The 24,210-nt window shown below is 46.1% G+C and overlaps 1 long non-coding RNA gene across 1 annotated transcript in view; it reads right to left on the bottom strand.

Moving 5' to 3' along the window:
* Positions 1–14,973: 14,973 nt before the first annotated feature.
* LOC144819459 (uncharacterized) overlaps positions 14,974–24,210 on the bottom strand; it is a 225,767-nt gene continuing 216,530 nt past the window's right edge. The window contains exon 5 of the long non-coding RNA XR_013607382.1: positions 14,974–15,825. This is a non-coding gene — a long non-coding RNA (uncharacterized LOC144819459). The remainder of the gene's footprint in view (positions 15,826–24,210) is intronic.

Below are 24,210 nucleotides of genomic sequence, written 5' to 3'. Positions count from 1 at the left end.
AGACCTCTATGACTTTTTCCTGTTCAGGTTGTGGCTAGGAAGAATAGGCGGGGAGACCTGCTTCCCAGGGTTATATATATGCAGTCAATCTACCTCTTCTAGGTTGTGAGAACTTCAAACCTATTATGTACCTGGACATTATAGTATTGTTTCTGGTTTAGTGGGTGAGGGGCTGTATGAGAAATGATCATACACTGGTTGATAGAAATATCCCTGGGGAAGAATGTTTATACCAACTTGAGAAATGGACTGAGCTCCACCCATAGACAAAATCATTTGTACCACCATGGGTCGGCAAATGATAATACCACACAGTCACCACTTAACCTACCCATCTTATCCTTCTCACCATCTTAAATTCAGCAAATAACTTATCAGAATATCCTATCCTAGTGCTTAGCCATCCAAGGCTTGCATTTCTTAATGAAACCCAGGATTCTTCAGCCCCAAGATGCAATGTCGGTACATTGGCTAGAATCACAGTATATGGCGTAGCCGCCGGGGGGAGGTCTAATGTAGTAGCTTGGTGTGGGATTGCCTTGTTAGCCCATTTGACGTGCACCCCCAGATTTCCCTTATCTATGATTACCATGGATTGTGTGCCGAGGGCTAGCCCTTCAGTTAATGTGTGTTTTTTATGATAGTTTGTCGCACCAAAACTATAAGGGTTAGGCAGGGGTGGGGTAGTAGACATGTGAGGTTTAGGCAAGGCATCAGGCTGTGCAGGATTATGGCTTGGGATTCTATCTCCTGAACAACCCCTCATAGAAGATTCCCCCCCCAAGGCGGTGGGTACATTAGGCAGACTAATGTCATTAATGGACTCCTCCCGCCTTGCCAAGGATGACACCAAGACATACAATTGCGTGGAAATAGAGGACATAAATTCTCTGATAAACTTGACTAGGGTTTCTAATGTGAGTTTCACAGATTCTAAATCTTTTTTAAGGCCATTTCCACTCTCCCTTGCTGGAGTTTCTATAATGTTTTGTTTGGCTTTGGGTTGAATCTTACCTTTTTTTTACAATTTTGTTACAGGGTTTGGGCTAGGGATTCACGCCTCAGAAGCAAGGTCTATAATAGGGGCATAGGAGGGTTTAACTTTCCTTTGACGCTTGCCTGGTGGCTGTAGTGCGCTCTCCTGGTCGCTACCTGCGAAATGGTCAGAGATATGGTCGGATATATCAAGTATGCAACCATTTGTTATAACTTCTCTTCTTGTTGGGCTTGTGTGGGGGAGTGGAGGAGTGGGAAAACATATAGACGGGCCTACTTCTAGTTCAGCCACATTAATCCCATCACTACTTAGTTTCTCTGTGTTGATGACTTCCTCCACTGAGCTAATTTGTTTTCTACGGCCCCCATGGCCCCAGTCAGATAATTTAGCAAAGTCTGCCTAGGGCCTGTTACCCGTCTTATTTTAGGTATACCCTGTGCCTTCCTTTCCCCTATTTTAAACAAATGAAACAAAGCACAGTATACACACAACATTTGTAGTACAGAAATTCAATAGTTAAAACTCCCCTACCGGACAAGGCCAGTCAGGGCCACTGAAAATCAATAACTTCCAGATTTCTCAAGTTCATAAGCATTGACTGTGTCAGGGTTTTTAAAAGTCAATCTTAGCCACTTAACCACGCATAAACAAACAATGAGAGAAGAGATATAATTAACAGTCTCTACTGCGCCGATGGACCAAGAGATACGGCCCAGCCCGGCCTCCTCCGGTCTATGACGGGCTAAGGTGGGCCCATCTTGGCACAGTCTTCGCCCGGGCCAAGCCCGAGCGTGTCCCCCACTGGGTGACCGCACCGCTGTTCTTAAGCGTCCGGTAGCCGATGGCCCCTCCTCCTGTGTCTTTAAGGGGTCCACGCCAAAGTGCAGGTGCCTAGCAGCAAAGTTTCCAGGGATCCACAAAAAGCGCAGAGTGCATTATGCCCACTTCCCGCGCTGCATGACCGCTGTGCTGTTTTTAAGTGTCCGGTAACCAGTGGCCCCTCCTCCTGTGTATCCATGGGGTCCACGCGAAAGTGCAGGTGCCTAGCAGCAAAGTTTCCAGGGATCCACAAAAAGTGCAGAGTGCAGTATGCCCGCTTCCGGCGCTGCATGACTGCCGGGCTGTTCTTAAGCATCTGGTAGCCGGTAGCCCCTCGTCCTGTGTCTCCAAAGGGTCCACGCCAAAGTGCAGGTGCCTAGCAGCAAAGTTTTCAGGGATCCACCAAAAGTGCAGAGTGCAGTATGCCCGCTCCCCTTTACACAAAGGATTATTATATCCGAGCCATCATCTGAGACATTCAATTCAAGTTTGATGAAATGGTGGTTTTAGATAACAATTTAAATCTGTGGAAACTTACTCTCCACTGAGGACTAATGTGTTCTACAATTCAGTATTTTGATATTAATCCACTTAAAAAGGTGAGAATCCGCACCATAACGATGTCCTGGATGAACTTTAAATCCAGAAACTTCCATTATATCTCGATATTTACGAACGGAGGTATAAGGCCTGATGAAGTTCTAAAAGATTTTACCTTTTGGGAACGAAACGCGTTGGCTGTTTTTATGAACACATTTTGGAATAAAAGAAGAATTTGATAAAGTAATAACAGACTGTATGTATTGTGTTCGGTGCACCTCATATTGCTAAAAGCTGTGCTGCATCATACTATTTTTTAATATATGTGTCACCTAATCCTGAAATACTTGCCTGTGTCATAGGAAAGCAGAACATATGTGTGAGAAATTGGGTTGTTGGTTGAAAGAGTTGAAACTCTACTAAAGCAACAGCCATAATCCTTAACATGGTGAACTACAAAGTGTCACTAAATTAACCTGTGCTTAACTCTGGTAGTTTGGCACAAATTCAGTCAGGCTTAACTTAGAGGCAATGTGTAAAGTATGTATGCAGCACTTAATAATAAAATGAAAATAAAACACAAGAAAAATACCACAGTAATTAAGAAAAATAGATTACATTTTTATTAAACTATTTGCCAACAAAATGACAAAAAAACAGTCAGTAGAAAGGCAGTTATGCATTTTTGAAGTTTAAAGTGAAAAATGGCACCTAAAAAAACAGAGCCCCAACCGCGATCATTTAAGGGTTTATTTATGAGAGGCTTGCTTATCTCCGGATTTAGAAGATAGAAAAAAGAATGTCTGAGAAGGTAGAGTTCAGTGGGCCAAGGCAGCTGGTGTTGTCCGAGGAGGAGGACTCAGCATCAGAGAGTTGCTGGACGAAGCCACAGTGAAGATTTCTATGTTTGACCTAGTCTCTTTAATGGCGCCAAAAGTTGCTTTTAAAAATCTCCAATGAGGCGAAGCTGCAGGCTGCAGCCAATGAGGGCTCCATTAGGCCGGATACCCCTTCTACGCAGGGTGGCTAAACAGGATTTGCTGCTCCGGAGATTAACATAGTGGCAGCTGCTGCAAAATCTGGCTGACCAGTGATGCAGCTCGGGCAGATAGGTCAACAGGTAGGTCCCGGACTTCTAACGGTTCTCAGAGCACTTTTTGGCCAAAAATTGTTTAAGTCCCAAGTTTTTAAGTTGAGTTATTAGGGCATGTTTTTCACTACCTTCAAGGGTCCAGGACTGAAGAAGCATCACTCCAAGGGTCAGGACTCACTCAGGTTGGGTCCAAGTGTGAGTTCAAGATGGTTGGAGCATTTTCTCTATCTGTGGCTCTGATCAGGAAGCCAGCAAAGTAGCCCTTGGAGTCACTCTAAAAGTGTCGGGTACAAGCAGGAAAGGAGATATCAAACAGCAGGGCAGTCCTCTGAATAGCACAGTAGTCCACATTCATCTTGGCACTGCTCTGAGAGGCCTCCATCAGGTCCATAAGTGAACTGAAGAGTCGGCGTGAGGGTCCTGATTTTATGTCTGTGTCATATTAGAAGTGAAAGAAACTTCAGGAGTTTTCCTCCCCACAGAAGTGCCTGGAATTTCCAGCCTCCATACCCTGGTCCAAGTTTATCTGCAGTTACTATAGGCTAGTTTGAAGTTCCTTGTGTGTGATCCGAGGCAGTGCCTTTGAAGTGGAACTTGGGCTGTGCACAGCTCTGTCCCCATCCTGCTTGGATGGCCCACCCTGACAACACCCAGTCCCTCTATTGCATGGCTGTCTGGGAGGAATACACAAAGGCCAACTGCCAACTACACTTATTCATGTAACCCATGAAACAGGCTGCAGGTACTAAATGGTTAGGACAGGTAAATGTCATCTTTCTAAATGTAAATGTGAAACGGGTCCTAGGATGCTTGTTTCCAGTCCAGGGAAGACCTGGCTAGGCAGTTCCGGCTGGACTGTTTCCATGGGACACAGGATCAAGATTTGCATATGGCTGGGTTCAAACTGGAATGGCATGGTGAGCAAAAAACGATGGCTTTAGACCCATATCTCTGTACTGGGGTGAATGTATGACATTGTTCTGCATTCTGTCCATCAACTGTTGTTTCTGCATTTGTCACCCGAGTGGGATGGGTATGCTCAGACGTGAGTCCTGTGCTCTCCATGCCACTGGAATCAAGCTATCCTGGCTGATGAGGGCTGAAAACCCAAAACCAGTCCTAGGATGCTTGTTTCCAGTCCAGGAAGGATTTGGCTTGGCAGTTCAGGCTGGACTGTTCCCATGGGGCACAGGGTCAAGACTGATTTGCATAAGTTTGGGTTCAAACTGGAATGGCATGGTGAGCAAAAAAATGATGGATTTAGGCCCAGATCTCTGTACTGGGGTGAATGTTTGACATTGTTCTGCATTCTGTCCATCAACTGTTGTTTTTGCATTTGTCACCCGAGTGGGACGTGTATGCTCAGACGTGAGTCCTGTGCTCTCCATGCCACTGGAATCAAGCTATCCTGGCTGATGAGGGCTGACAGCCCAAAACTGGTCCTAGGATGCTTGTTTCCAGCCCAGGAAGGACCTAGATTGGCAGTTCAGGCTGGACTGTTCCCATGGGGCACAGGGTCAAGACTGATTAGCATATGGCTGGGTTCAAACTGGAATGTCATGGTGAGCAAAAAAACTATGGATTTCGGCCTAGATCTCTGTACTGGGGTGAATGTAGGACATTGTTCTGCATTCTGTCCATCAACTGTTGTTTTGCATATATCTCCCAGAGTGGGACGGGTATGCTTAGACGTAAGTCCTTTGCTCTCCATGCCACTGGAATCAAGCTATCCTGGCTAATGAGGGCTGAAAGCCCGAAACCAGTCCTAGGATGCTTGTTTCCAGTCCAAGGAAAAGACCTGACTTGGCAGTTCGGGCTGGACTGTTCCCATGGGGCACAGGGTCAAAACTGATTTGCATATGGCTGGGTTAAAAATGGAATGGCATGGCGATCAAAAAAGCGATGGATTTAGGCCCAGATCTCCATACTGGGGTGAATGTATGACATTGTTATGCATTCTGTCCATCAACTGTTGTTTTTGCATTTGTCACCCCGAGTGGGACGGGTATGCTCAGATGTGAGTTCAGTGCTCTCCATGCCAATGGAATCAAGCTATCCTGGCTGAAAGCTCGAAACCGGTCCTAGGATGCTTGTTTCCAGTCCAGGGAGGACCTGGCTTGGCAGTTCAGGCTGGACTGTTCCCATCGGGCACAGGGTCAAGACTGATTTGCCTATGGCTGGATTCAAACTGGAATGGTATGGTGAGCAAAAAAAAACCGATGGATTTAGGCCCAGATCTCTGTACTGGGGTGAATGTATGACATTGTTCTGTCTTCTGTCCATCAACTGTTGTTTTTGAATTTGTCACCCCGAGTGGGATGGGTATGCTCAGACGTGAGTCCCGTGCTCTCCATGCGACTGGAATCAAGCTATCCTGGCTGATGAGGGCTGAAAGCCCGAAACCGGTGCTAGGATGCTTGTTTCCAGTCCAGGGAGGACCTGGCTTGGCAGTTCGGGCTGGACTGTTCCCATGAGGCACAGGGTCAAGGCTAATTTTCATATGGCTGGGTTCAAACTGGAATAGCATGGTGAGCAAAAATCCAATGGATTTAGGCCCATATCTCTGTACTGGGGTGAATGTATGACATTGTTCTGCATTCTGCCCATCAACTGTTATTTTTGCATCTTTCTAAATGTGGCATTTTCAAAATGGTGACTTAAATTCCAACTTTACCATTAAGGAGAATTTAAAATTACAATTCATTAGACACCAAACATGAACTTTCTACCTGCTCACAAGCAAGAGTTTTCACTTATCAAATGTAGAAAGTTAATCCAATGTATCCTAAGGGAGAGGTAGTGAAAAACATATTTTCACTAGCAGGACATGTAAAACTTAAAAGTACATGTCCCACTTTATAAATACAATGGACCCTATCTATGGGCTGTTTAGGGCATACCTTAGGGGTGACTTAGATGTATTTGAAAGGGAGTTTTAGGCCTGGCAAAGGATTTATTTTTCCAAGTTGAATTGGCAGTTTAAAACTACTCACAGGCTGCAATGGCAGGCCTGAGACATGTTTTAAGGGGCTACTTAAGTGGGTGGGACAATAAATGCTGCTGGCCCACTAGCAGCATTTACTTTACAAGTCCTGTGTACATGGTATACTAGTTAATAGGTAAATATAAAGAAATTAAATATGCCAATGAGGTGTAAGCCAATTTTACCATATTTTAGGGAGTGCACACAAGCACTGTAGAACTGATTAACAGAGGTAACAGAGGCCATCAAAAGCTAATTCAGTAAAACAGGAGGAGAGAAGGCAAAATGTTTGGGGGTGATCCTGCAGAGAGGGCTAAGTCCAATCGTAGCTTTCAAAAATTACTCCATCGAATATTCATAGCAATATCCCATTTTTGGGCCGTTCTTCCAAAAATGTGCAATAAAGTCATAAATATGGCTAATACTCTTTATAAAAGTACAATTGAAAGATCACAATTTAGATCATTAGGCACACAATGCATGAGGATTACTATTTTAATAGGCCAGACCGTACTTTCCATTTCGCCTGAGTAATTGAGTCATTTTCGTAATTCTGCATTAATTTTTCATGCTGAAGTACTGATAATAACGCAATTACTCCTGTTTGCATAGTTAGGAGTATTTGGGGAAATAAATGTTACTGCATGAGCACATTTAACAAGTCCAAGCGGCTGCTCTAGCTCACTAATTGTGTTCAGCTGCATTCAGCGCTATTTGGTAGTGCAATATGCACCCTCATATCCATTTTGTATTTCAGTGAGCATTTTGCATTAAGGACATGGTGTTAAATGCCGGGAGTAAGTTAAAGAATAATTGTAGGCAATTAAATAACTTCCCACCCTTTTCCCCTATTAACCCACATCCCACTATGATTATTTAGGAGATCATAGTAATAGAACAGGTTTTGGATGAGTCAGAGTCAAGGTATAGGATATATTGAAAGAGTTATAGGGTAAGAAATGGAGTAGTACATTGGAGATGCTGAATTAGAAGTTAAGTAATAACTACAAGGATACATAAATACATGGAATGTTTCTATGTATAAGGAAGATGTGTAGATTTGTACTTCAGGCCAATTTATTCATGTATTTTTGTATATATATATATATATTTTAATAGTGAAGCAATTGTAAATAGTTATGATAAAAATGTACTTACGCAATGACCTAGACTTTATAGTTAGAAATTAGCATTTTTAAAAAACCTTTGAAATTCTCAAAAAAAACATAGGTTTCAGAGATGTTTTGGTTAGTTTGACTTTTGACTTATAAAACAAGAGAAATTCACCCTTTATAGTTAGTTGAGCCAACTAGAACTCGCGCGCCCGTAATGCACCGCATGTGCAATCGCGTGGATTTCTCAGATAATTCTGGTGATTACTCTTCACTAATTTACACAAGTTACTCCTACCTTCATTTCTAATGTGCTCAGACAAAGTATACTTGATAGGAGTGCAACCTGTACCTTGTTTTAAAAGAACACAATGTAACATTGCCTTTCTAACGGAACCCTCTTGAGCCTTCCTTACTAGTGGCATAGTTTCTGCAAAATTACTGCATGTGGTAAACTGAACTGGCAATGCTGATAGAGGAGAGAAAGGTAATGATGGTTTCAACTATTTCTTTTGGGGATTTTTGTTTTTACTATTGTACATGGAAAGGTACACAAATCTGCATCACACGTGATACAGGACCAGCATTATTGAATGTCAGGTGGTGAGTGGGTCATTTGGAAAACCCTTTCATGGCCAAACACCTCAAGAAGTACGCCTTAGTTGACTGTGGAGGGAGGGTTCCTGCTACTAGGATAGTATAGTGTGAGTGAGAAAGTCCTTCTCTAGGGAGAAAAATGAATATAACTATGGCAAAATTGGGGAGGGGAGGATCTAAGAGGGAGGGCTAGAGTAGGTCTGCTGGCCCAATACTCTAATATTTATGTCCCATAGATGATTATGGGGGCAGAGCACTTTGTCTACTGTCTGTTGACTGTGTGGGGGCCTAATGTGTTCTCTGTAGAGGGAGGGAGGAGGTTCTGTGCCACCCTCCACCCATAGCATGAAGGATGTATATAGTAGTTACAGCCATGGCAGATTTGAGAAGGCATTTTTTCCACTTCAGCATGATTGTTCATTTCACAATATGAGGGCACGTTTAATTAAATGGAAGTTTTTAGTTTCTTCATACTTTTAAGATCCCCATGGCTCCACCTCCCAGCTGTCTAGTGAGTGTCGACCAGGGGTCTCTGAAAGCTTCTGGAAGACTTCCTGTCAAAAATAGGAGAGGGTTGGCCAGTCCAAAATCATGTGTTTGAGGTTGCCTGCCATGGACCCATGGAGAGCACATGTGTCTGGGACAGCTGGGAATATGCGGTAAAGACGTAAGGGTGAGAGGTATGCTCTGTTTAGAATGTACAACTGTATCAGTTGAAGACGAGCGTTCAGAGACACTGTACAGGGTATTCTAGAGCCAATGCCCACTCCCTATTATGCAGCACCCTGCCAAACTCTGCCTCTCAGTTGTCTCACAGATGCTGCAAGGAGACCTCTGAGTGAGTCCTCATTCCCCTCGTTATCGAGGTGATTAGTCTGCATCCATTATCCAGTGTGTCCAGGCAATCAACATTTAAGTTTGTGGGCAGTTCGGTGTACTGTACCTGCCAGTGGAGCCACATGAGCCTACAGATGGAAGCATAGAGAAATGACCCAGATGTAGCTCATGTAGAGTTTGCAAATAATTAAAAGCCTGCCGCTGCATGCTCTGGAATAGGTGGCCAAGAGTACAAAGGCCCAGCTCATCTCGTAGCCGCAAACCTCATCTGTTGAGAAAGTCTGTACCTTTACAAAAGGCCCTACGGAGTATAGAAGACACGTAGGTAGATGAATTCTGGGTCAGCCAAAGTCCTTCAGTTAAGCACTTTAGATCTACTCAGGTTAACCCTTTCACTGCTAGGCCTTTCCCCGCAGTGCTAATCCTTTTTTTGGCTATTTGAGGTACTTTGCGCATATTCCCCTGTAACCCTTTGACCACATTAGGTACCCATGCCAAATTTCCGTCCTTTTCTTCCAACATCATGGGGATTTTAAAGGTCCCCAGGATTTGCTGATTCCCTTGGAAGGGACACAGAAATAAGCGAAAATAAAGCCAAATTTTGAATGCTGAAGATGAAAGCATCTGTTTTTTCCCCTAGAGAAGGTATCAACAAAGGGTTTGTGGTGCTAAAATCACCATCTTCCCATCTTTCGGCGACAGACTGACTTTTGTCAGAAAACCAATTCTTACTGGGACAGAGGATATTTTTACTATTTTTTGTGCTTTCAACCTCCTTCCAGTTAATGGTAGAAATGGGTATGAAAGCAATAATGGATCCTGAGCTATACATTTAAAAAAAGACAACATTCTGAATTCAGCAAGAGGTTATTTGTGTAGATCCTTCAAGTTTTTTTAAATAGAAACTAACAGATGAAAATATGAAAAATTGAAAATAAATTGAAATAAACAGTCATTTGTGCCAACATTTTCACCTGTAACTTCTTATAGGTATAACAGAGCTTTTAAAGCAATATACCATTGCATCAGCTGGACCCTTCTGGTTGTGAGGATATATAGGACTTGTAGGTTCACCAATGACCGGACGCAACCGGAGACAATAACTGAGCAGCGTCTTGCAATTTTTTTTATTGTGTGCCGGGTATATAGCAATTCATTTGGGAAAATATAAATAGTGACAAATTGGTATGAAAGACACCTAAGTATTTTTGAAAAAGGAACAAAATATAGAGTTTAGAAACAGTAGCTACTTGCACATCTCCGAAAATGTGAGTACCCATAAAAGCATGTGAATTATAGTACATTTTTCAAGGTGATTTCTTTTTTACACATTGTCTTACATTCGGAGGGCAGAAATGCATGGAAAGTCAATAGGTAAAACAGTTGCTCTACAATTCTGCGTTACTCTAAGTCTCCCAATAAAAATGGTACCTCACTTGTGTGGGTAGGCCTAGTGCCCGCATCAGGAAATGGTGCAAAACGCAAAGTGGACACACCACATTTTTACAGGGAAAACTGACCCTTTTTTTAAAAGTGTCTAGCTGTAAATTTTGAACCCTAGCTCTGCCGGCACCTAGGAAAACCTAGCAAACGTATACATTTTTAAAAGATAGACAGCCAGGGGAATCCAGGATGGGGTGATTGTGTGGCTCCCCCCAGGTTCTCTTACCCAGAATCCCTTGCATACTTGAAACTTTGTAAAATAAAACATTTTCCTCACATTTCTGTGATAGAAAGTTCCGGAATCTGTGTGGATCCACAAAATTCCACTTACCCTGCATTTCCCCAAGTCTTCAGTTAAAAATGATACCTCACTTGTGTTGGTAGGCCTAGTGCCCGTGACAGGAAACAAAGCAAAACGCAAAATGGACACATAACATTTTTACAGTGAAAACCGACCCTTTATTTGCAAAGTGGCTAGCTGTAGATTTTGAACCCTAGCTCTGCCGGCACCGAGGGAAAACTAGCAAACCTATACATTTTTGAAAACTAGACACCCAGGGAAATCCAGGATGGGGTGACTTGTGTGGCTCTCACTAGATTCTATTACCCAGAATCCATTGCAAACCTCAAACTTTGTAAAAAAACCCACATTTTTCTCACATTTCTGTGATGGAAAGTTTGGGAATCTGCATGGATCCACTCCGCATTCCCCGAAGTCTTCAGATAAAAATGATACCTCACTCATGTGGGTGGGTCAAGTACTCGTGACAAGCAAGGCCCCAAAACGTATTGTGGAGGCATCAAAATTACCTATCACAAAAAAAACTTGATTTGCAATGGGGTCAACTGCCATCTAAGGAAACCTACCAAACCCACACAATTCTGAAAAGTAGAAACCCTCGGGAGTCCAGGGAGGTATGGCTTACGTGGATCCCTCAACGTTTCCCTACCCATAATTCCCTGCAAACCTCAAATTTAGCTGAAACAAAAATCAAATTTTCCTTACTTTTCTGTGTGGGAATGTTGTCGGATCACCGGGCTAGCACAAATTTCCGACCACCTAGCATTTCCCCAGGTCTCCTGATAAAAATGGTCCCTCACTTCTGTGGGTAGGCATTGTGTTAGCAACAGGAAATGGCACAAATCATGCTGAGGAGACTTCAAAATTCCCAATCATAAAAATACCCAGTTTTGCAGGGGGGGCACCTGAGTTTTTGGCCAAGGGGCTTGCGACCATTTAGGGAAGCCTACCAAACTAACAGATTTCTGAAAACTAGACACCCTGGGAGTCCAGTGAGGTATGGCTTGTGTGAATCCCCAACGTTTCTCTAACCAGAATCCCCTGCAAATCCCCAATTTAACTGAATAAATCCCAGTTTCCTCACTTTTCTGTGTGGGAATGTTGTTGGACCACCGTGCAGACACAAATTTCCTACCACCTAGCGTTTCTCCAGGTCTCCCGATAGAAATGGTACCTCATTTGTGTAGGTAGGCAAAGTGACAGCTACAGTAAATGGCCCAAATCGCACTGTGGAGACTTTACAATTCCCTTTCATAAAACGACCTGGTTTGGCAGGGCGGCACCTGGTTTTTTGGCCCCGGGCTCGCGGCCATCTAGGGAAACTTACCAAACCCACACATTTCTGAAAGCTAGACACCCTGGGGAGTCAATTAACTCCTTGGAAGCAGGTGACGGAACCACTCCGTCACCAGCCACAGGTGGGCTGTGCTAATGAGGGAGTGGTTCCGTCGCGGCCCGGCCACCGCGCCTGCGCGGCATGAATTCCGCGCTTGTGCTGAGCGGTCTATTAGGTGGGTGGGGCCGTGACGTAACCACTCTGTCACAAGCACAGCGCGCCCCTTGGCTGGTGACGGCGCGGCCCCCTCTCCCCCCCAGTGCGGCGGCAGAATTACCGCTGGGGCCAAGGGGTTAAGGTATGCCTTGCGTGGATCCCCAAACATTTTCTTACACAGAATCCCCTGCAATCCTCAAATTTAGCTATAAAAATCACTTTTTCCATACATTTTTCTGTGGGATCACTGTTTAGGCACAAATGTCCTACCATCTAGTGTTCCCCTTGGTCTCCCGAGTAAATTATAGGCTCAGGGTGGGTGCTGCCCAGAATGGGCATGCAAATGCCCCCACCATACCCCCCAAGGAAAACAAAATACTTTCTGCCCCCCCAGGAGGCAGATGAGGGCAATAGCCCCTGATCTGCCCCCCGGGGGTCAGAAAGTGCCAGTTTTTTTTTATATTGGTAGGGGTTACCCAGAATGGGCATATAAATGCCTTGACCCCAAAAAAACACTACAGTCTTTCTGCCTCCCACGAGAGGTATTCCCCTATCTGGGTAGCCAATGTATCCCAAAACAAAAACATTTATGTTCAAGGGTGGATGGCTGTAGCTTTCACTTTGGTATTGAGACAGGTTTCCTTCCCCATCGGCATCCTAACATCAAGGTAAGTTAAGAGGATCAATGGGCAGAGCTCCTCCACACATACTATTCTGTCTAATCTAACATATTAATCATGCACCGAAGAGTAATGGGAACAGAGTTTGAGGTTTGGGTGTAAATGACTCCAAGCATTCAGCTAAGAGATCTCCTGGCACATGCAGAATCATTGGTGGAATGTGCCTGGCCTCTCTATCTCTTTTGAAGATCTTCAACTTCCAGGGTGGTTATGTGTGATTCATGCAGCAGCACTATATTCAAATGTATACCTGTAAGTAAGGGTTTAATTTTGTAGTGCCTGGCTGGTGTCTGAATTTCTCTTATGCTCCAGGAGATTATGTGAAAGATTTGCACAGGGGTCATTGAGTCACTAAAGTACCCTCTAAGTCACACCAAGATGTGTATGATTGTACTTCATCTAGATGTGTAGGCCATAGGTCACAATGGCAATTGGGATGTGTAAGTGATGTACCAACCATGACAGGAAGAACAATAAACAAAACAATAATTTAGAACCATTCGAGCCAAATTCAGCAGGCTACAGGCTTGGCAGTTGTCATCCAAACCACAAATGAATCTCCTCAGAAGGGGGATGATGTGTGCTGAGCGGATTCATATGGCAGCAGAGGGGCTGGGCTCCCATCAACCAGGATCCATGAGTTCCTGAAAGGACACTTGTATAGACTAGACCCAGCTATCTCATATACCCAGCCACTAACACTTCTGTAGCACTACAATGCAGCATTCAAAGGTTACTGGTGCTAAGGATGGTGGACACTGCCTAGCAAATGAAGAAATACATGATAGACTCCCCATGGTCCAAGAAAGTTGGGGCACTGACATAGAAGGAGCAAGATCACATCAGGACATCTGCCATCTGTGGAGCCACGTGCAGGAGGAGGGTCACACCCAGTGAAATTGAGGTGGGGGCTTCATCATCTTCTGAGGCCTCCCCAGAAGATTTGGAACTTTGCATCTGAGGATCTCAGAAGGTGGTGGTGGCTGCATCTAATGCAGCACCTGTTCTGGAGAAGGGGCTGCAAAACTAGGGAGTGCCCAGGGCATCCCCATCTAGCAACAGCACCACTGTCTGCATGGCTGTGGTGGTGCCTACCAAAGCAGGGTCATATCTGTATGTTTTTCTCTTTTTTCCACCCAGGACCAGGCCTCCACTGGATCCATAAAGAAGTGAGTTTGTTGGCCCGCCATCATTTTTAGCTTAGCCGGGAAAATCAAACCATATTTCAGAACCAGTCACCTCAGTTTACTTCTTTTTTTTAATATACCTTTTTATTAACAAATATCGGCATACAAGCATTCAATAATCAGCTTAGTATCAGCATATGCATGACAATTAGAGGCAATACAACCACACATTATACACAGTAAGGATCCTTCAAGGAGGAAGTAAGTCATCATGTTCAATACTCTGTGGGGGAACGCAAATGTCTCTATGATAGGAGTTTCACTGTGACCATTTTGGACAGCATCTGGCAGCATATACCGTCTTTTCTCTAAACATACTCCAATCCATACTAGACTCCCATGCCTCCAGAGTAGGGAGAATTCATGTGCCCCAGGCCTGGGCAGTGTTTCTTTTTGCGAACATGAAACCCAATGTGGCCCATTGTGTATGACGGGTATTTAGGTCGGTTGGTTCCCATATGTTTAGTAAGCATCTGCGCGCTTCATGGAGGAAGGCAACAGTAAGAACTGCCCTTATCACTGCATGTATTTCCCTCCAAAACTATTGAATGAGTGGCAAATCCCATATGATATGCATAAAGGTGCCGATTTGGCCGCATCATCTGCGACAATCCCCTGTTTCCGCTCTCCCCATCTGCACCAGCCGGGGGGGCGGTCATATATATCCTATGCAGGATTTTTAGCTGAACTAGCCGTAATCCAGCTGGGATGGCCACCACTCAAGGAGCAGATACCGCTTCCTGCCACTCCTTATCATCCATTTCTACCTCAGTTTACTTTTGATGCCCAGGAAAGAGGCTCTCTATCATTGGACTGTTAGGGGCCGATTTTTCAATGTTTTCATGCAACACAATGCAGCAAGAAACTTTGCTATGCAGCAATGTATCAAAGTAAGAGGACAGGAATGCACCATATTTATCATTATATGGCCCTTTTCTGTCCTCTCCTTGCACTGGTGCACAATGTGCCCACTCTTGCGCCATTGTGGAAGGTTGCCTGCATTGTAGGCAAGATTGTTTGCAATCCTCAGAGGCATTTTCCTTTATTAATGAGGAGGATTAAAGACGTTTCTCCTGTTGGTAAACTCGGAATGCAAAACACACACAATTGTAAAGAGTAGACACTAACAAGCCAGGCACGCTGGTTTGGCATCTGTGACATCATCAATGGTGTACAACACCTCCTCATGATGTAGGTTTCGTGCGCAGAACCAGGGAAACGTACACACACATGTGTGATCACCATGTCCGCTAGACCTACCACCAGAGCATTGATGGAGTGGAAATGTTTCCTGTTGCTGTATGTCTGCTCATATGCCCGTGGTGGTATCAGGGCCACGTGTGTTCTATCAATTGATCCAATGATGTTTGGCATCCTCCCCAGTCTATAAAATGCATCCTTAATGTCAGCAAGTTCACAAGGGCTAGGAAACATGACATACAAGTCAAGGAAATGCAACATCCCCTCCAAGGCATCACGAAGCACACGGCTGAACATCATGTGTTACATACCACCAGCAGTAGCCACAGTGTGTTGAAAGGTACCAGTGGCGAAGAAGTGCAGGGCTGCCATCACCTTCACCTTTGGGGTCAGTGCTACAGGGTATATCCGGCCAGGTAGCAGATGTGGCGCCAACTGCTCCACCAACTCATCAATCAGCCTCCTGGTGAAGTGGTACCGTCGGATGCTGTCGCGTTCCACGATGGTCTCAATGTCAGGGAACGGTCTATGAACACCTGATGCCCTGCAGTACAGAGATGGCTAAAGTAAGAATTTACATTCATCTACCCATGTGGCACTGACCTTGCAAAAAATAACATGATACATCATAGCAATACACAATGAACTGAGGTGTGTGCTGTTGGGTATGGACACGTATGCTGTATGGGAAACCAGGGGGGCAGGTGAGTGTGCAGTCCCCTGCCTTCCTAATTGTGCATGTTGTCTGACTACCAGTACTAGCAGTGTGTACACCATTGGCTATCATGCTCACTGAGTATTTTCCACCCCCAACATGTGTAGTTACACGCACTGAACTGGTACAGTACAGTCACAGTGCATCTTATTTTTCTCTGGCAATGTTTCCATGTTGGAGTTTCTGGACAACTGTTCAAAGCTATTGTTGCACTACCTGTGTCCATCATAGGCCTCAGTGATAGAGATCTGTAAATCAAACTGTGTAATGCACCTAGATGTTGCATGTGTACTTATGGCATTTTCACTTTGTCATCCTCACAGGTTGCTGCCCACCAGAAGCTGGAAATCTGGTTAACCATCGCCCGGGCAGTCAGATCTGTGGAGGTCTACAAACACCGGATCCGCAACTGCCAGAAGAGGTGGCAGGGCCTTCGTGGCTGGACCCGGAAGATCGCAAGTGTCCAGCTGAAGCTGTCGCCTCCTCGCCGTAGGGGTGGACACCGGACCCTGAACCCCCCAAATGCTCCGTATTCTGGCGGTGGTCTTCCCGGACAATCTGTGAACTATTATAACAGACACAGTATGGAGTTCCTAAGGGAAACGAGCAGGTGGAGGTTAGATCAGAAAGGGGGGATAATGTACCCTTATGTGAGCAGAGAATATAGATCAGTAGAAAATAATTCCTCCTATACAGAAAAAGACCCTCACACACCCAACAAGCAGGTGTCTTGCTTCATCATCGGGCCTGCTCCTACTCGGATTGGCGGTGCAATACCCGATCAGACGCCCTGGAAGGGGCCTACTTGGTGGAGATCTTTTTTCAATCCGTTGACTGCAGTGCGTGTGAGGGCCCTTAGTCTAAGAGTGAGTGTAGGTGATGATTAGGTGTTGCGTGGGCTAAAACAGGGAACAGTGATCCACTCAGAACTATTTTAATGAGATGTGGCCACGGCCCTGTTTAAAAATTGAAATACGCACCCTCCCACTTTAAGGTGTGTGGGGACGTGTGCTGTTGAAAAAGGTCTACATGTTTCTTGCCTTAAATCAAGTGATGGCAATTCCTCAGGACCAATAAAGAGATGATCTACCTACACTTTTTGGTGGTGGTCAAGACCCCATTGAGGTCAATGGTGACCACCTGTACAGCACCCTAAAAAGTAGTACTAGTAGATCTAGCTCAACCTGCAACAGATAAAAACATAACATGACAACAATTAGTAACCAAAGATTATATTAACAATTGGTCTGTGAAAAACACCAAACAGGGTGTGTGGTGCTTAAGGCGTGAGGAATACAGGTGATTAGTGGCATGCATCCTCTGTGACCCATATGTGTGAGTAGGTCACATGAAATTCATAAAAAACATTAATCCAAACACGAGCAGCCGAACTGGTGGTAAACAAAAGTGAACAGATGTGTCCACAATGAAATGTGTCAGCACTGGAGTTGCTGAGTATCAAAGGGCGCAGTGTCCAACCTTCGTAAGCCAGTGGTGAGTCTGTCTATGGGGCGGTGAGCACAGAACGAGATGCCTGCAAAAGGGACTGTTCATCAACCCCCAGAGCGGTCACATCCCCGTTCATGTGAGCCCATGGATCAAGGTGTTGGGACTCAGGTCCCTCGTCCCTGCTCAAGCAAGTACTCACGGTTTCGCCAAGCAAGGATCGTTTGTATCCTACCCTGGTGCTCCTTCCAGTCTGGAACGCTCCTGACTGACCGACCGGAGGAGCAGTTATAACCAGGTTGGGTGAATCATGCGGGAGAACACTTCCTGGTTTGTTCGGACCGCGTGAAATCTGTGAACTATGTCTGACATGCTATTCGCAGTCTTTTGGCTTGGTCATGCTTCCACATTACGTTGGTCTCGTAGTCATGGACTCATGTCCCTCAATCGTGTAAGTCACACTCCTCATCTGATCCACAGTTGTGGCCCCTACAGTGTGTAACTTTCTTCACTTGGGCACTGTGTCCCTGCAGTCAGCCATGCTGAAGGTCCTGTACAACTTATGTTATTGGGACTGAGATGTGTGCTTTGTGGGTGGGTCTATGGTTTGCACTATGCCTGGTCTCTGACATGTGCTCTGTGTGTGCCTTTCATATGTTTTCCAATTGCTGGTCTGGCTCACCACATGTGTGTTTTTTTTTAAAACACACACATGCAGCAGGTGAGTGCATGTATTGTCCTCAGGAGTATGTATATCAAGTGTGTCACACTTGCCCAGACACCTGCCTACTGTCTAGGCCTATACACTGTTTCAGGTTTACCTGGGCCGTCATGCCCACTCCTCGTCATTAGGAGACTCTGTACTCCAACTCCCATGTATCAACCTACTGATTGTGCTTCGGGAAATGTGCCAACAGGTGTCTGACACAATGTAAATGTAAATGTAAATGTAAATGTATTTCGATTTATATAGCGCACGATTCACCCAGGGGTCTCAAGGCGCTTGCATAGGGAACCCGTCCTGGTATTCCCCTGTGAGAGATACCCCGGCAGGGTATTCACAAGGTGAAAGCCAGGCATCCCGAAGCGAGGGGCCGTAGTGGAGATTAAGCAAGCTATTGCCCAGAGTCGCAGAGTGTGACCCCGTGAGTCGAGTAGGCACCGGAGCGAGAATTGTCGAGTCCGTGGAATTTTTGAGCCCGAGACCCGCCGAGGCGGGGAATCGAACCCTGGTCCACGGCTGATCTCAGCTTCCGGGTCTGCCGCCTCTAACCACTGAGCCAGACTTCTCCTTGTCATTGTGTTGTGGCTTCCTTTTTGTGACAACTGGTGTGTCGATGATTTTAGTGTGAGCAGGACATCTGAGAAGTGACTATGGGGACGATACTTGTGCAACATATAGGGGTCCCACAACGTGGGACCCACATACCTCAACAACCGCCTTACATTCTACAAGCCCACCCGCCAGCTCCTCTCCGCCAGCCTCGTGCTCGCCACCGTCCCACGCATCTGCAAGACCACCGCCGGAAGAAGATCCTTCTCCTACCTGGCGGCCAAGACATGGAACTCCCTCCCCACCCACCTACGACTTAACCTGAACCATCTCTCCTTCAGGAAACAGCTCAAGACCTGGCTCTTCGAGCAATAGCGAACCCCCATCTTCCCCCCCGCGCCTTGAGACCCTATGGGTGAGTAGCGCGCTTTACAAATTCCGTGATTGATTGATTGATTGGTGTGCTCACTTGACTGTGCATAATGCTGTATGCAACAGTGACTTCCATGCAGCTGTGTCACATTCGCAGCAGACTTTGAGGTGCTCATGTTCAGGTAGTTGTGTTAGCAGTCACTTATATGTCTGATTTTAGTGATGTGGGTTCATCATAGTCCAAAAACAGTTTTTGGCAGGGGACGGACAAGTGCACTTGTCAGATGCAGAGTTTGCTATGGGCATGACCTATGATTGTGACAAAGTGCAGGCTGATGTTGTCCGGATGCCCTGCCCCTATGACATGTGGCAGTGAAGACTGACTTACCATGCATGCCTGTACCAGGGCATGGACTTGCTAAGAGGGATCCTGCATTGGAGTTAAAGGTGCTCCATGCACCCCATTGTGTCATTAACAATCAGGACATGAGGACATCATTGTGTTTGGTGCTGCTAGGCAAAGCAAGATTGTGAAATGTGACTTTGGCCATCCATTCATCCTGACACCTGTACTGAGTGAGTAGCATCTGATGTGATGTGTGTGTATAGTAACACACTTCTACATGGTCACTTGCATGTCCAACAACTGTGTAGGTGGTGCATGTGTGCACTTTGGGGTATTACCAACCAAGATGCAACAGACATATGGGTACATATCCAGGAGGGATATGTGTGCCATGGTTGATGCTGAGACTGGCTATTACCTTATGCACACCAGAGTGGGCAGTTTGAGCAATTATCACCTGACGATGCCAGTGCATGCCCTCTAATGTGCTGTAATCACTGTCTTGTGTGCAGTCAGTGAGGGCGACTAATGCAGATCTTGATTTCCTAATCATATGCAGATACATCCATGGGCACAGAAGGAGACAGCGCCACGGAACTGGAAGAGCCGCAGAGCATGCCTGAGCCAGCATCCGAGGAGTCGGAGGGACCCAGTGGCACGGAGGGTGAGGGGAGCCACACCAAGCAGTCCTCAGCACCATCCACCTCAGCTGAGTACCACAGCAGCTGAGAGGATGACTCCCTTGTGGGGGCAGATGTCAGCAGCCAGCAAACCACAGATAGTGAGGCTGTTCCTGCCACCACCACCACCACCCTCCGCTCGGCTCCCATCCCAGAGGTCCGTGGCAGCTCCCGTGTTCGGCACCACACCCCCACACCCTGTGTCCCCACTGCCCTGAGTGTGGAGTCTGTGGACTTGCTTAAACAGATCCATGTAGGGCAGACATCAATGCTGAGTGTCCTCCATGCACACACCAGTCTGTTGACACAACTGGTGTCGTTCATGGAGGGCATCTCATCGGTCATGTCTGCCCTACAGAGGATGAATCAGTCCATGGCCTCCTCCCAGACCGCAGGAGTATCCCTCCTCCAACAGTCCCTCACCCCTTCTGCCTCTGCCCCATCAACAAGTCCTAGCACCCTACCTGTCCCCAGCGCACACACACCGGCACAGTCACCCAAACACACACACAAAGACAGAACACAATCACCCAAACCAAAGTCAAGAAGTGCACGCAAGTAATGTCAGGGGACTGATAGCACACTCCCAGGGGATGGTTTGCAAACACACACACAAGCATCCACAGCCACTCCTCAGTCCTCTGATCACTCTCCCTCCAAGAGCCCTTCCCTTGCCTCACCTGCAACCCCATCACCAAAGTAGCTCTTCCTGTGTGACCTTGGCCTCTTCCTCTCTGATACAGCAGATCCAGACTATAGGGGGAAGAGGAAGTCCCCACACGCAGAGGGGAGTGCCCCTCATACCCAGACACCCTCCCCAGGCACAGGAAGACTGAGGCTCCCACCCGCAAGCACACCTATACCCGGAGGAGCAAGACCCCACCCCACCCCACAGCTCCACTGCACAGTCTCCTTCCTCCATCCCCCAGATCAGCACTCCACAGATTCCCACGCCACTCCCTGTCCCAGGTTCCCCCACCCACAGGTACATCATCCCAAAAAATGCTCAGGCCCTCCCCAACTCCCACTAGCTCTTCCACTGACACCACCACAAGTCTGTCTGTTCATGCACCTGGTGTGGGGACTGTGGCCCCCCAGCTGTCCTTCCAACCTCACCTGAACCCCTTTCCGCTCCCATTGAGTTAGGCACTTCAGTGGAGTTCACGACCACCCAGTCTGACATGGGCACTGCAGTGGGGACCCTGTCCACTACACCTGACCTGCCCACTGCAGTGGTTCCGGCACCCATTCCATCAGAGTTGTGCCCCACAGTTGTGACGGCACACACCATGTCAGACACCTCCACTGCAGTTGCCCTGACTCTCCTGCCCCCACCATCCCTTCACAGCCTCCTTTTGCTGAGTTCTGATCCTGTCCCTGCGGTGCCTGGCCTACCCCCATGTATGCCTCTCAGAGAGGATTTCCCCAGTCCTTAGCAGTGCAGGCAAGCAACGGGTGACACGTGTCACTCACACCCTATTTGGACTTTGGATTTTGACGGGACATTGGCCTTTGTCTTTTTCTGGAATTTCCCTTTCAGTTTTGAATTTGCTGAATAAAGCTTTTTTTGTTATCCTTGTGCATTTAATTTAGCTGTACATTATCGTGATGATGTTTACCATGACCTTGCTGTGATGATGCAGGATTGTCAATGTTGGATACTCAGGTGTTGATGTGATGTACTCCATGTGGTCCATGGGATATGTATCCTGTTCTGTTTGGTATCCATGTCATCCTTTGCAGCTAACTGGGTGTGCCATGATTAGCTAATTTAGCACAGGGATGTTAACATTTAATTTGCACTGCCACATCTGTGGTTTGCACCCATGCACATATGATGTGCTTCACATTGTACAATTTGTCTATTTCCCTGACTGTGGGCCCATTTATTTATTTATTTATTCATGAAACCTGTGAAAGCATGCAAATGCCCGAGGGCGTCTCGGCGCTGTGAAGTGAGTGGCCCATCTCCACTGGACATGCATGTGTGTACATCATTGGTGTAAGAGTCAACTGTGTCCTCTGTGAAACTTGCTAGACAAGCACGGAGATACCCCTTTGGGGGTCTATTCAGGCGCTATACAAGAACATAAATAAATAAATAAATATGTATTGTGTATGTGCAGATGACTTAAGGGACAGTACTGTACCCAGGTGGATGTAACCAGTGCCTACATTGGGTGGTACATGATGGGTGACTGTACCAGTGTTGTGCTGACATGACTATGACCTGCTGGATCTGTGTTTGGCACAGATGTTCTTCCACAGGAGTTGAGTCCCATATAGTTAGTGTGTTCTTCAGTGACATTGCCTGTGCCCCTGGTGTGTGTTGTGTGGGCATGTCAGTGTGTGTTCCCATCCATTTTTCTACTCATGCTATGTTCCCTTCATGAGTTGGTGTGGGGGATGCTTGCTGAGTTCTCCTGTGTTCACCACACATCTTGTCTGGGCCTCCCAGATACGTAGGTGCACGACACACTACTGTTCATGTGTGTGTCATCATTAGGATTTGTCAGTGCTGAGTGGTGATGTTGTGGTCAGACGCAGATGTTACACAGTCAGGGCTACCCTGAGCATGTGTTTGTTCGCAATATCATGTAGATGTCCATTGGTGGTTCCTTTCAGTGATTCAGACATGTGTGTGTGTGTGTGGGTCTGCTCCCACCCGTCAGGTTCAAAGGTGCAATGTTGGCAGGTTTCTGCATGTGTGCCTTGTGGTTCTCCTTGGCTTCTGCATTGTCCATGAACTGTGTCAGGGCTTGCTAAGGTCAATGGAGGTCTGACGTCATGGCCATGTACCGCATACTGTGCAGATGTGTCTGCCATTCACCGTGTTTGTAGACTGTCCTTGTGTGATGAGTCTGTGCATCTTAGACCCTCACAACATTACTGTGTTTATCGCAGGTGCCAGTGCAATGTTACTGGTCCATGTGGGCTTCGGTGATGCACATCAGTGCAGTTCAGGGTGTGTGGTGTTGAGGGTGGACAGATGAGAATTGTTGCATGTCTGGGCCCCTAGCTTCCTTTTAACCCTGGTTGACATGCCATGCTGAGTGATTGGTGTTTGTGTAGGTGTGATGTACGTTTGTGTCACAGGACATCACAGTGGACCTTTCATGCAGGCTTGTGTCACCCCAATTTATGGTCCCTGGGGTTAGTGCTGTTGTGGGCCTGTCTCATCTGTTTCAGTTGATGTTCATTCCAGCTTGTGTCAAATGTGTCTGTTGGTATCCCTATCATATCACGATGCCTGATTTCCCTCTAAGGGGTGCACAATTGATGGCTTACTTTTGTGTGGCACTGTGTCCACATCTGTGTCATTGTGGTTCAGCCACCCTCATGTACTGTGTAGTTGCCTGGGGATATTGAGACACACACAAACACATGCTGTGTGAGATGTGCAGTAAGAGGTTGCCTGTTGGTGTTTGTGCATCTTCACCAGTGCATTGGAATTGCAGTTGTGGGCCATTGTCTGGATGTTGTTAGGTTATTTTCCCTGCTGTCCCTATAAGTCATATGTCATCATCCTGCACATTGTTCCTGGTTGTCCTGTCCCATTGCTGCCATGGAATTGGATTTTGTGGACTGACACCTACAGCCTACACAGGATGTATTGCTTTGTGTGTCTAGTTTTGAGATGTGTGTATGCATTATGATGGTCACTTCTGCTTTTGTGTCATTGTACACTGTATGCAATGTCAGGCCCCATGGGTGTTACTTGTCTGCACCTGGCTAAGTGCATGATGTGTTTTCACTGCACTATTTGCCTCACCACAACTCTGTGGGTATGTGACACAACCACTACTTTCCTGTCGAGGCCTGGAAATGCCCAGGTCTGCAAGGTGCTCAAACCAAATGTCCATAAGGTTTCTTTTCTCAAACCATGTCTTCACACTGTGATCTGATCATATTCAGTGAACCTCTTCGTGTTCATAAGTAAAATATTTAATCTATTTCAAAAAGATAATTTTTTGTTAGTTAAGTGAAGTTAACACAAATGTAATGAATTCTTCATAGACATTACTAATATATTCACATATTATGCAAATTATTTATTGACAAGCAATTCTCTCAAATTGAAAATAAAAAAAGCCCAA

This window comes from Lissotriton helveticus, chromosome 2_1 (genome assembly GCF_964261635.1).
Source record: "Lissotriton helveticus chromosome 2_1, aLisHel1.1, whole genome shotgun sequence".
NCBI classification, from domain to species: domain Eukaryota; kingdom Metazoa; phylum Chordata; class Amphibia; order Caudata; family Salamandridae; genus Lissotriton; species Lissotriton helveticus.
The sequence above is the reverse complement of the archived record's forward strand: the minus strand, read 5'-3'. Positions and strand labels throughout refer to the sequence as shown.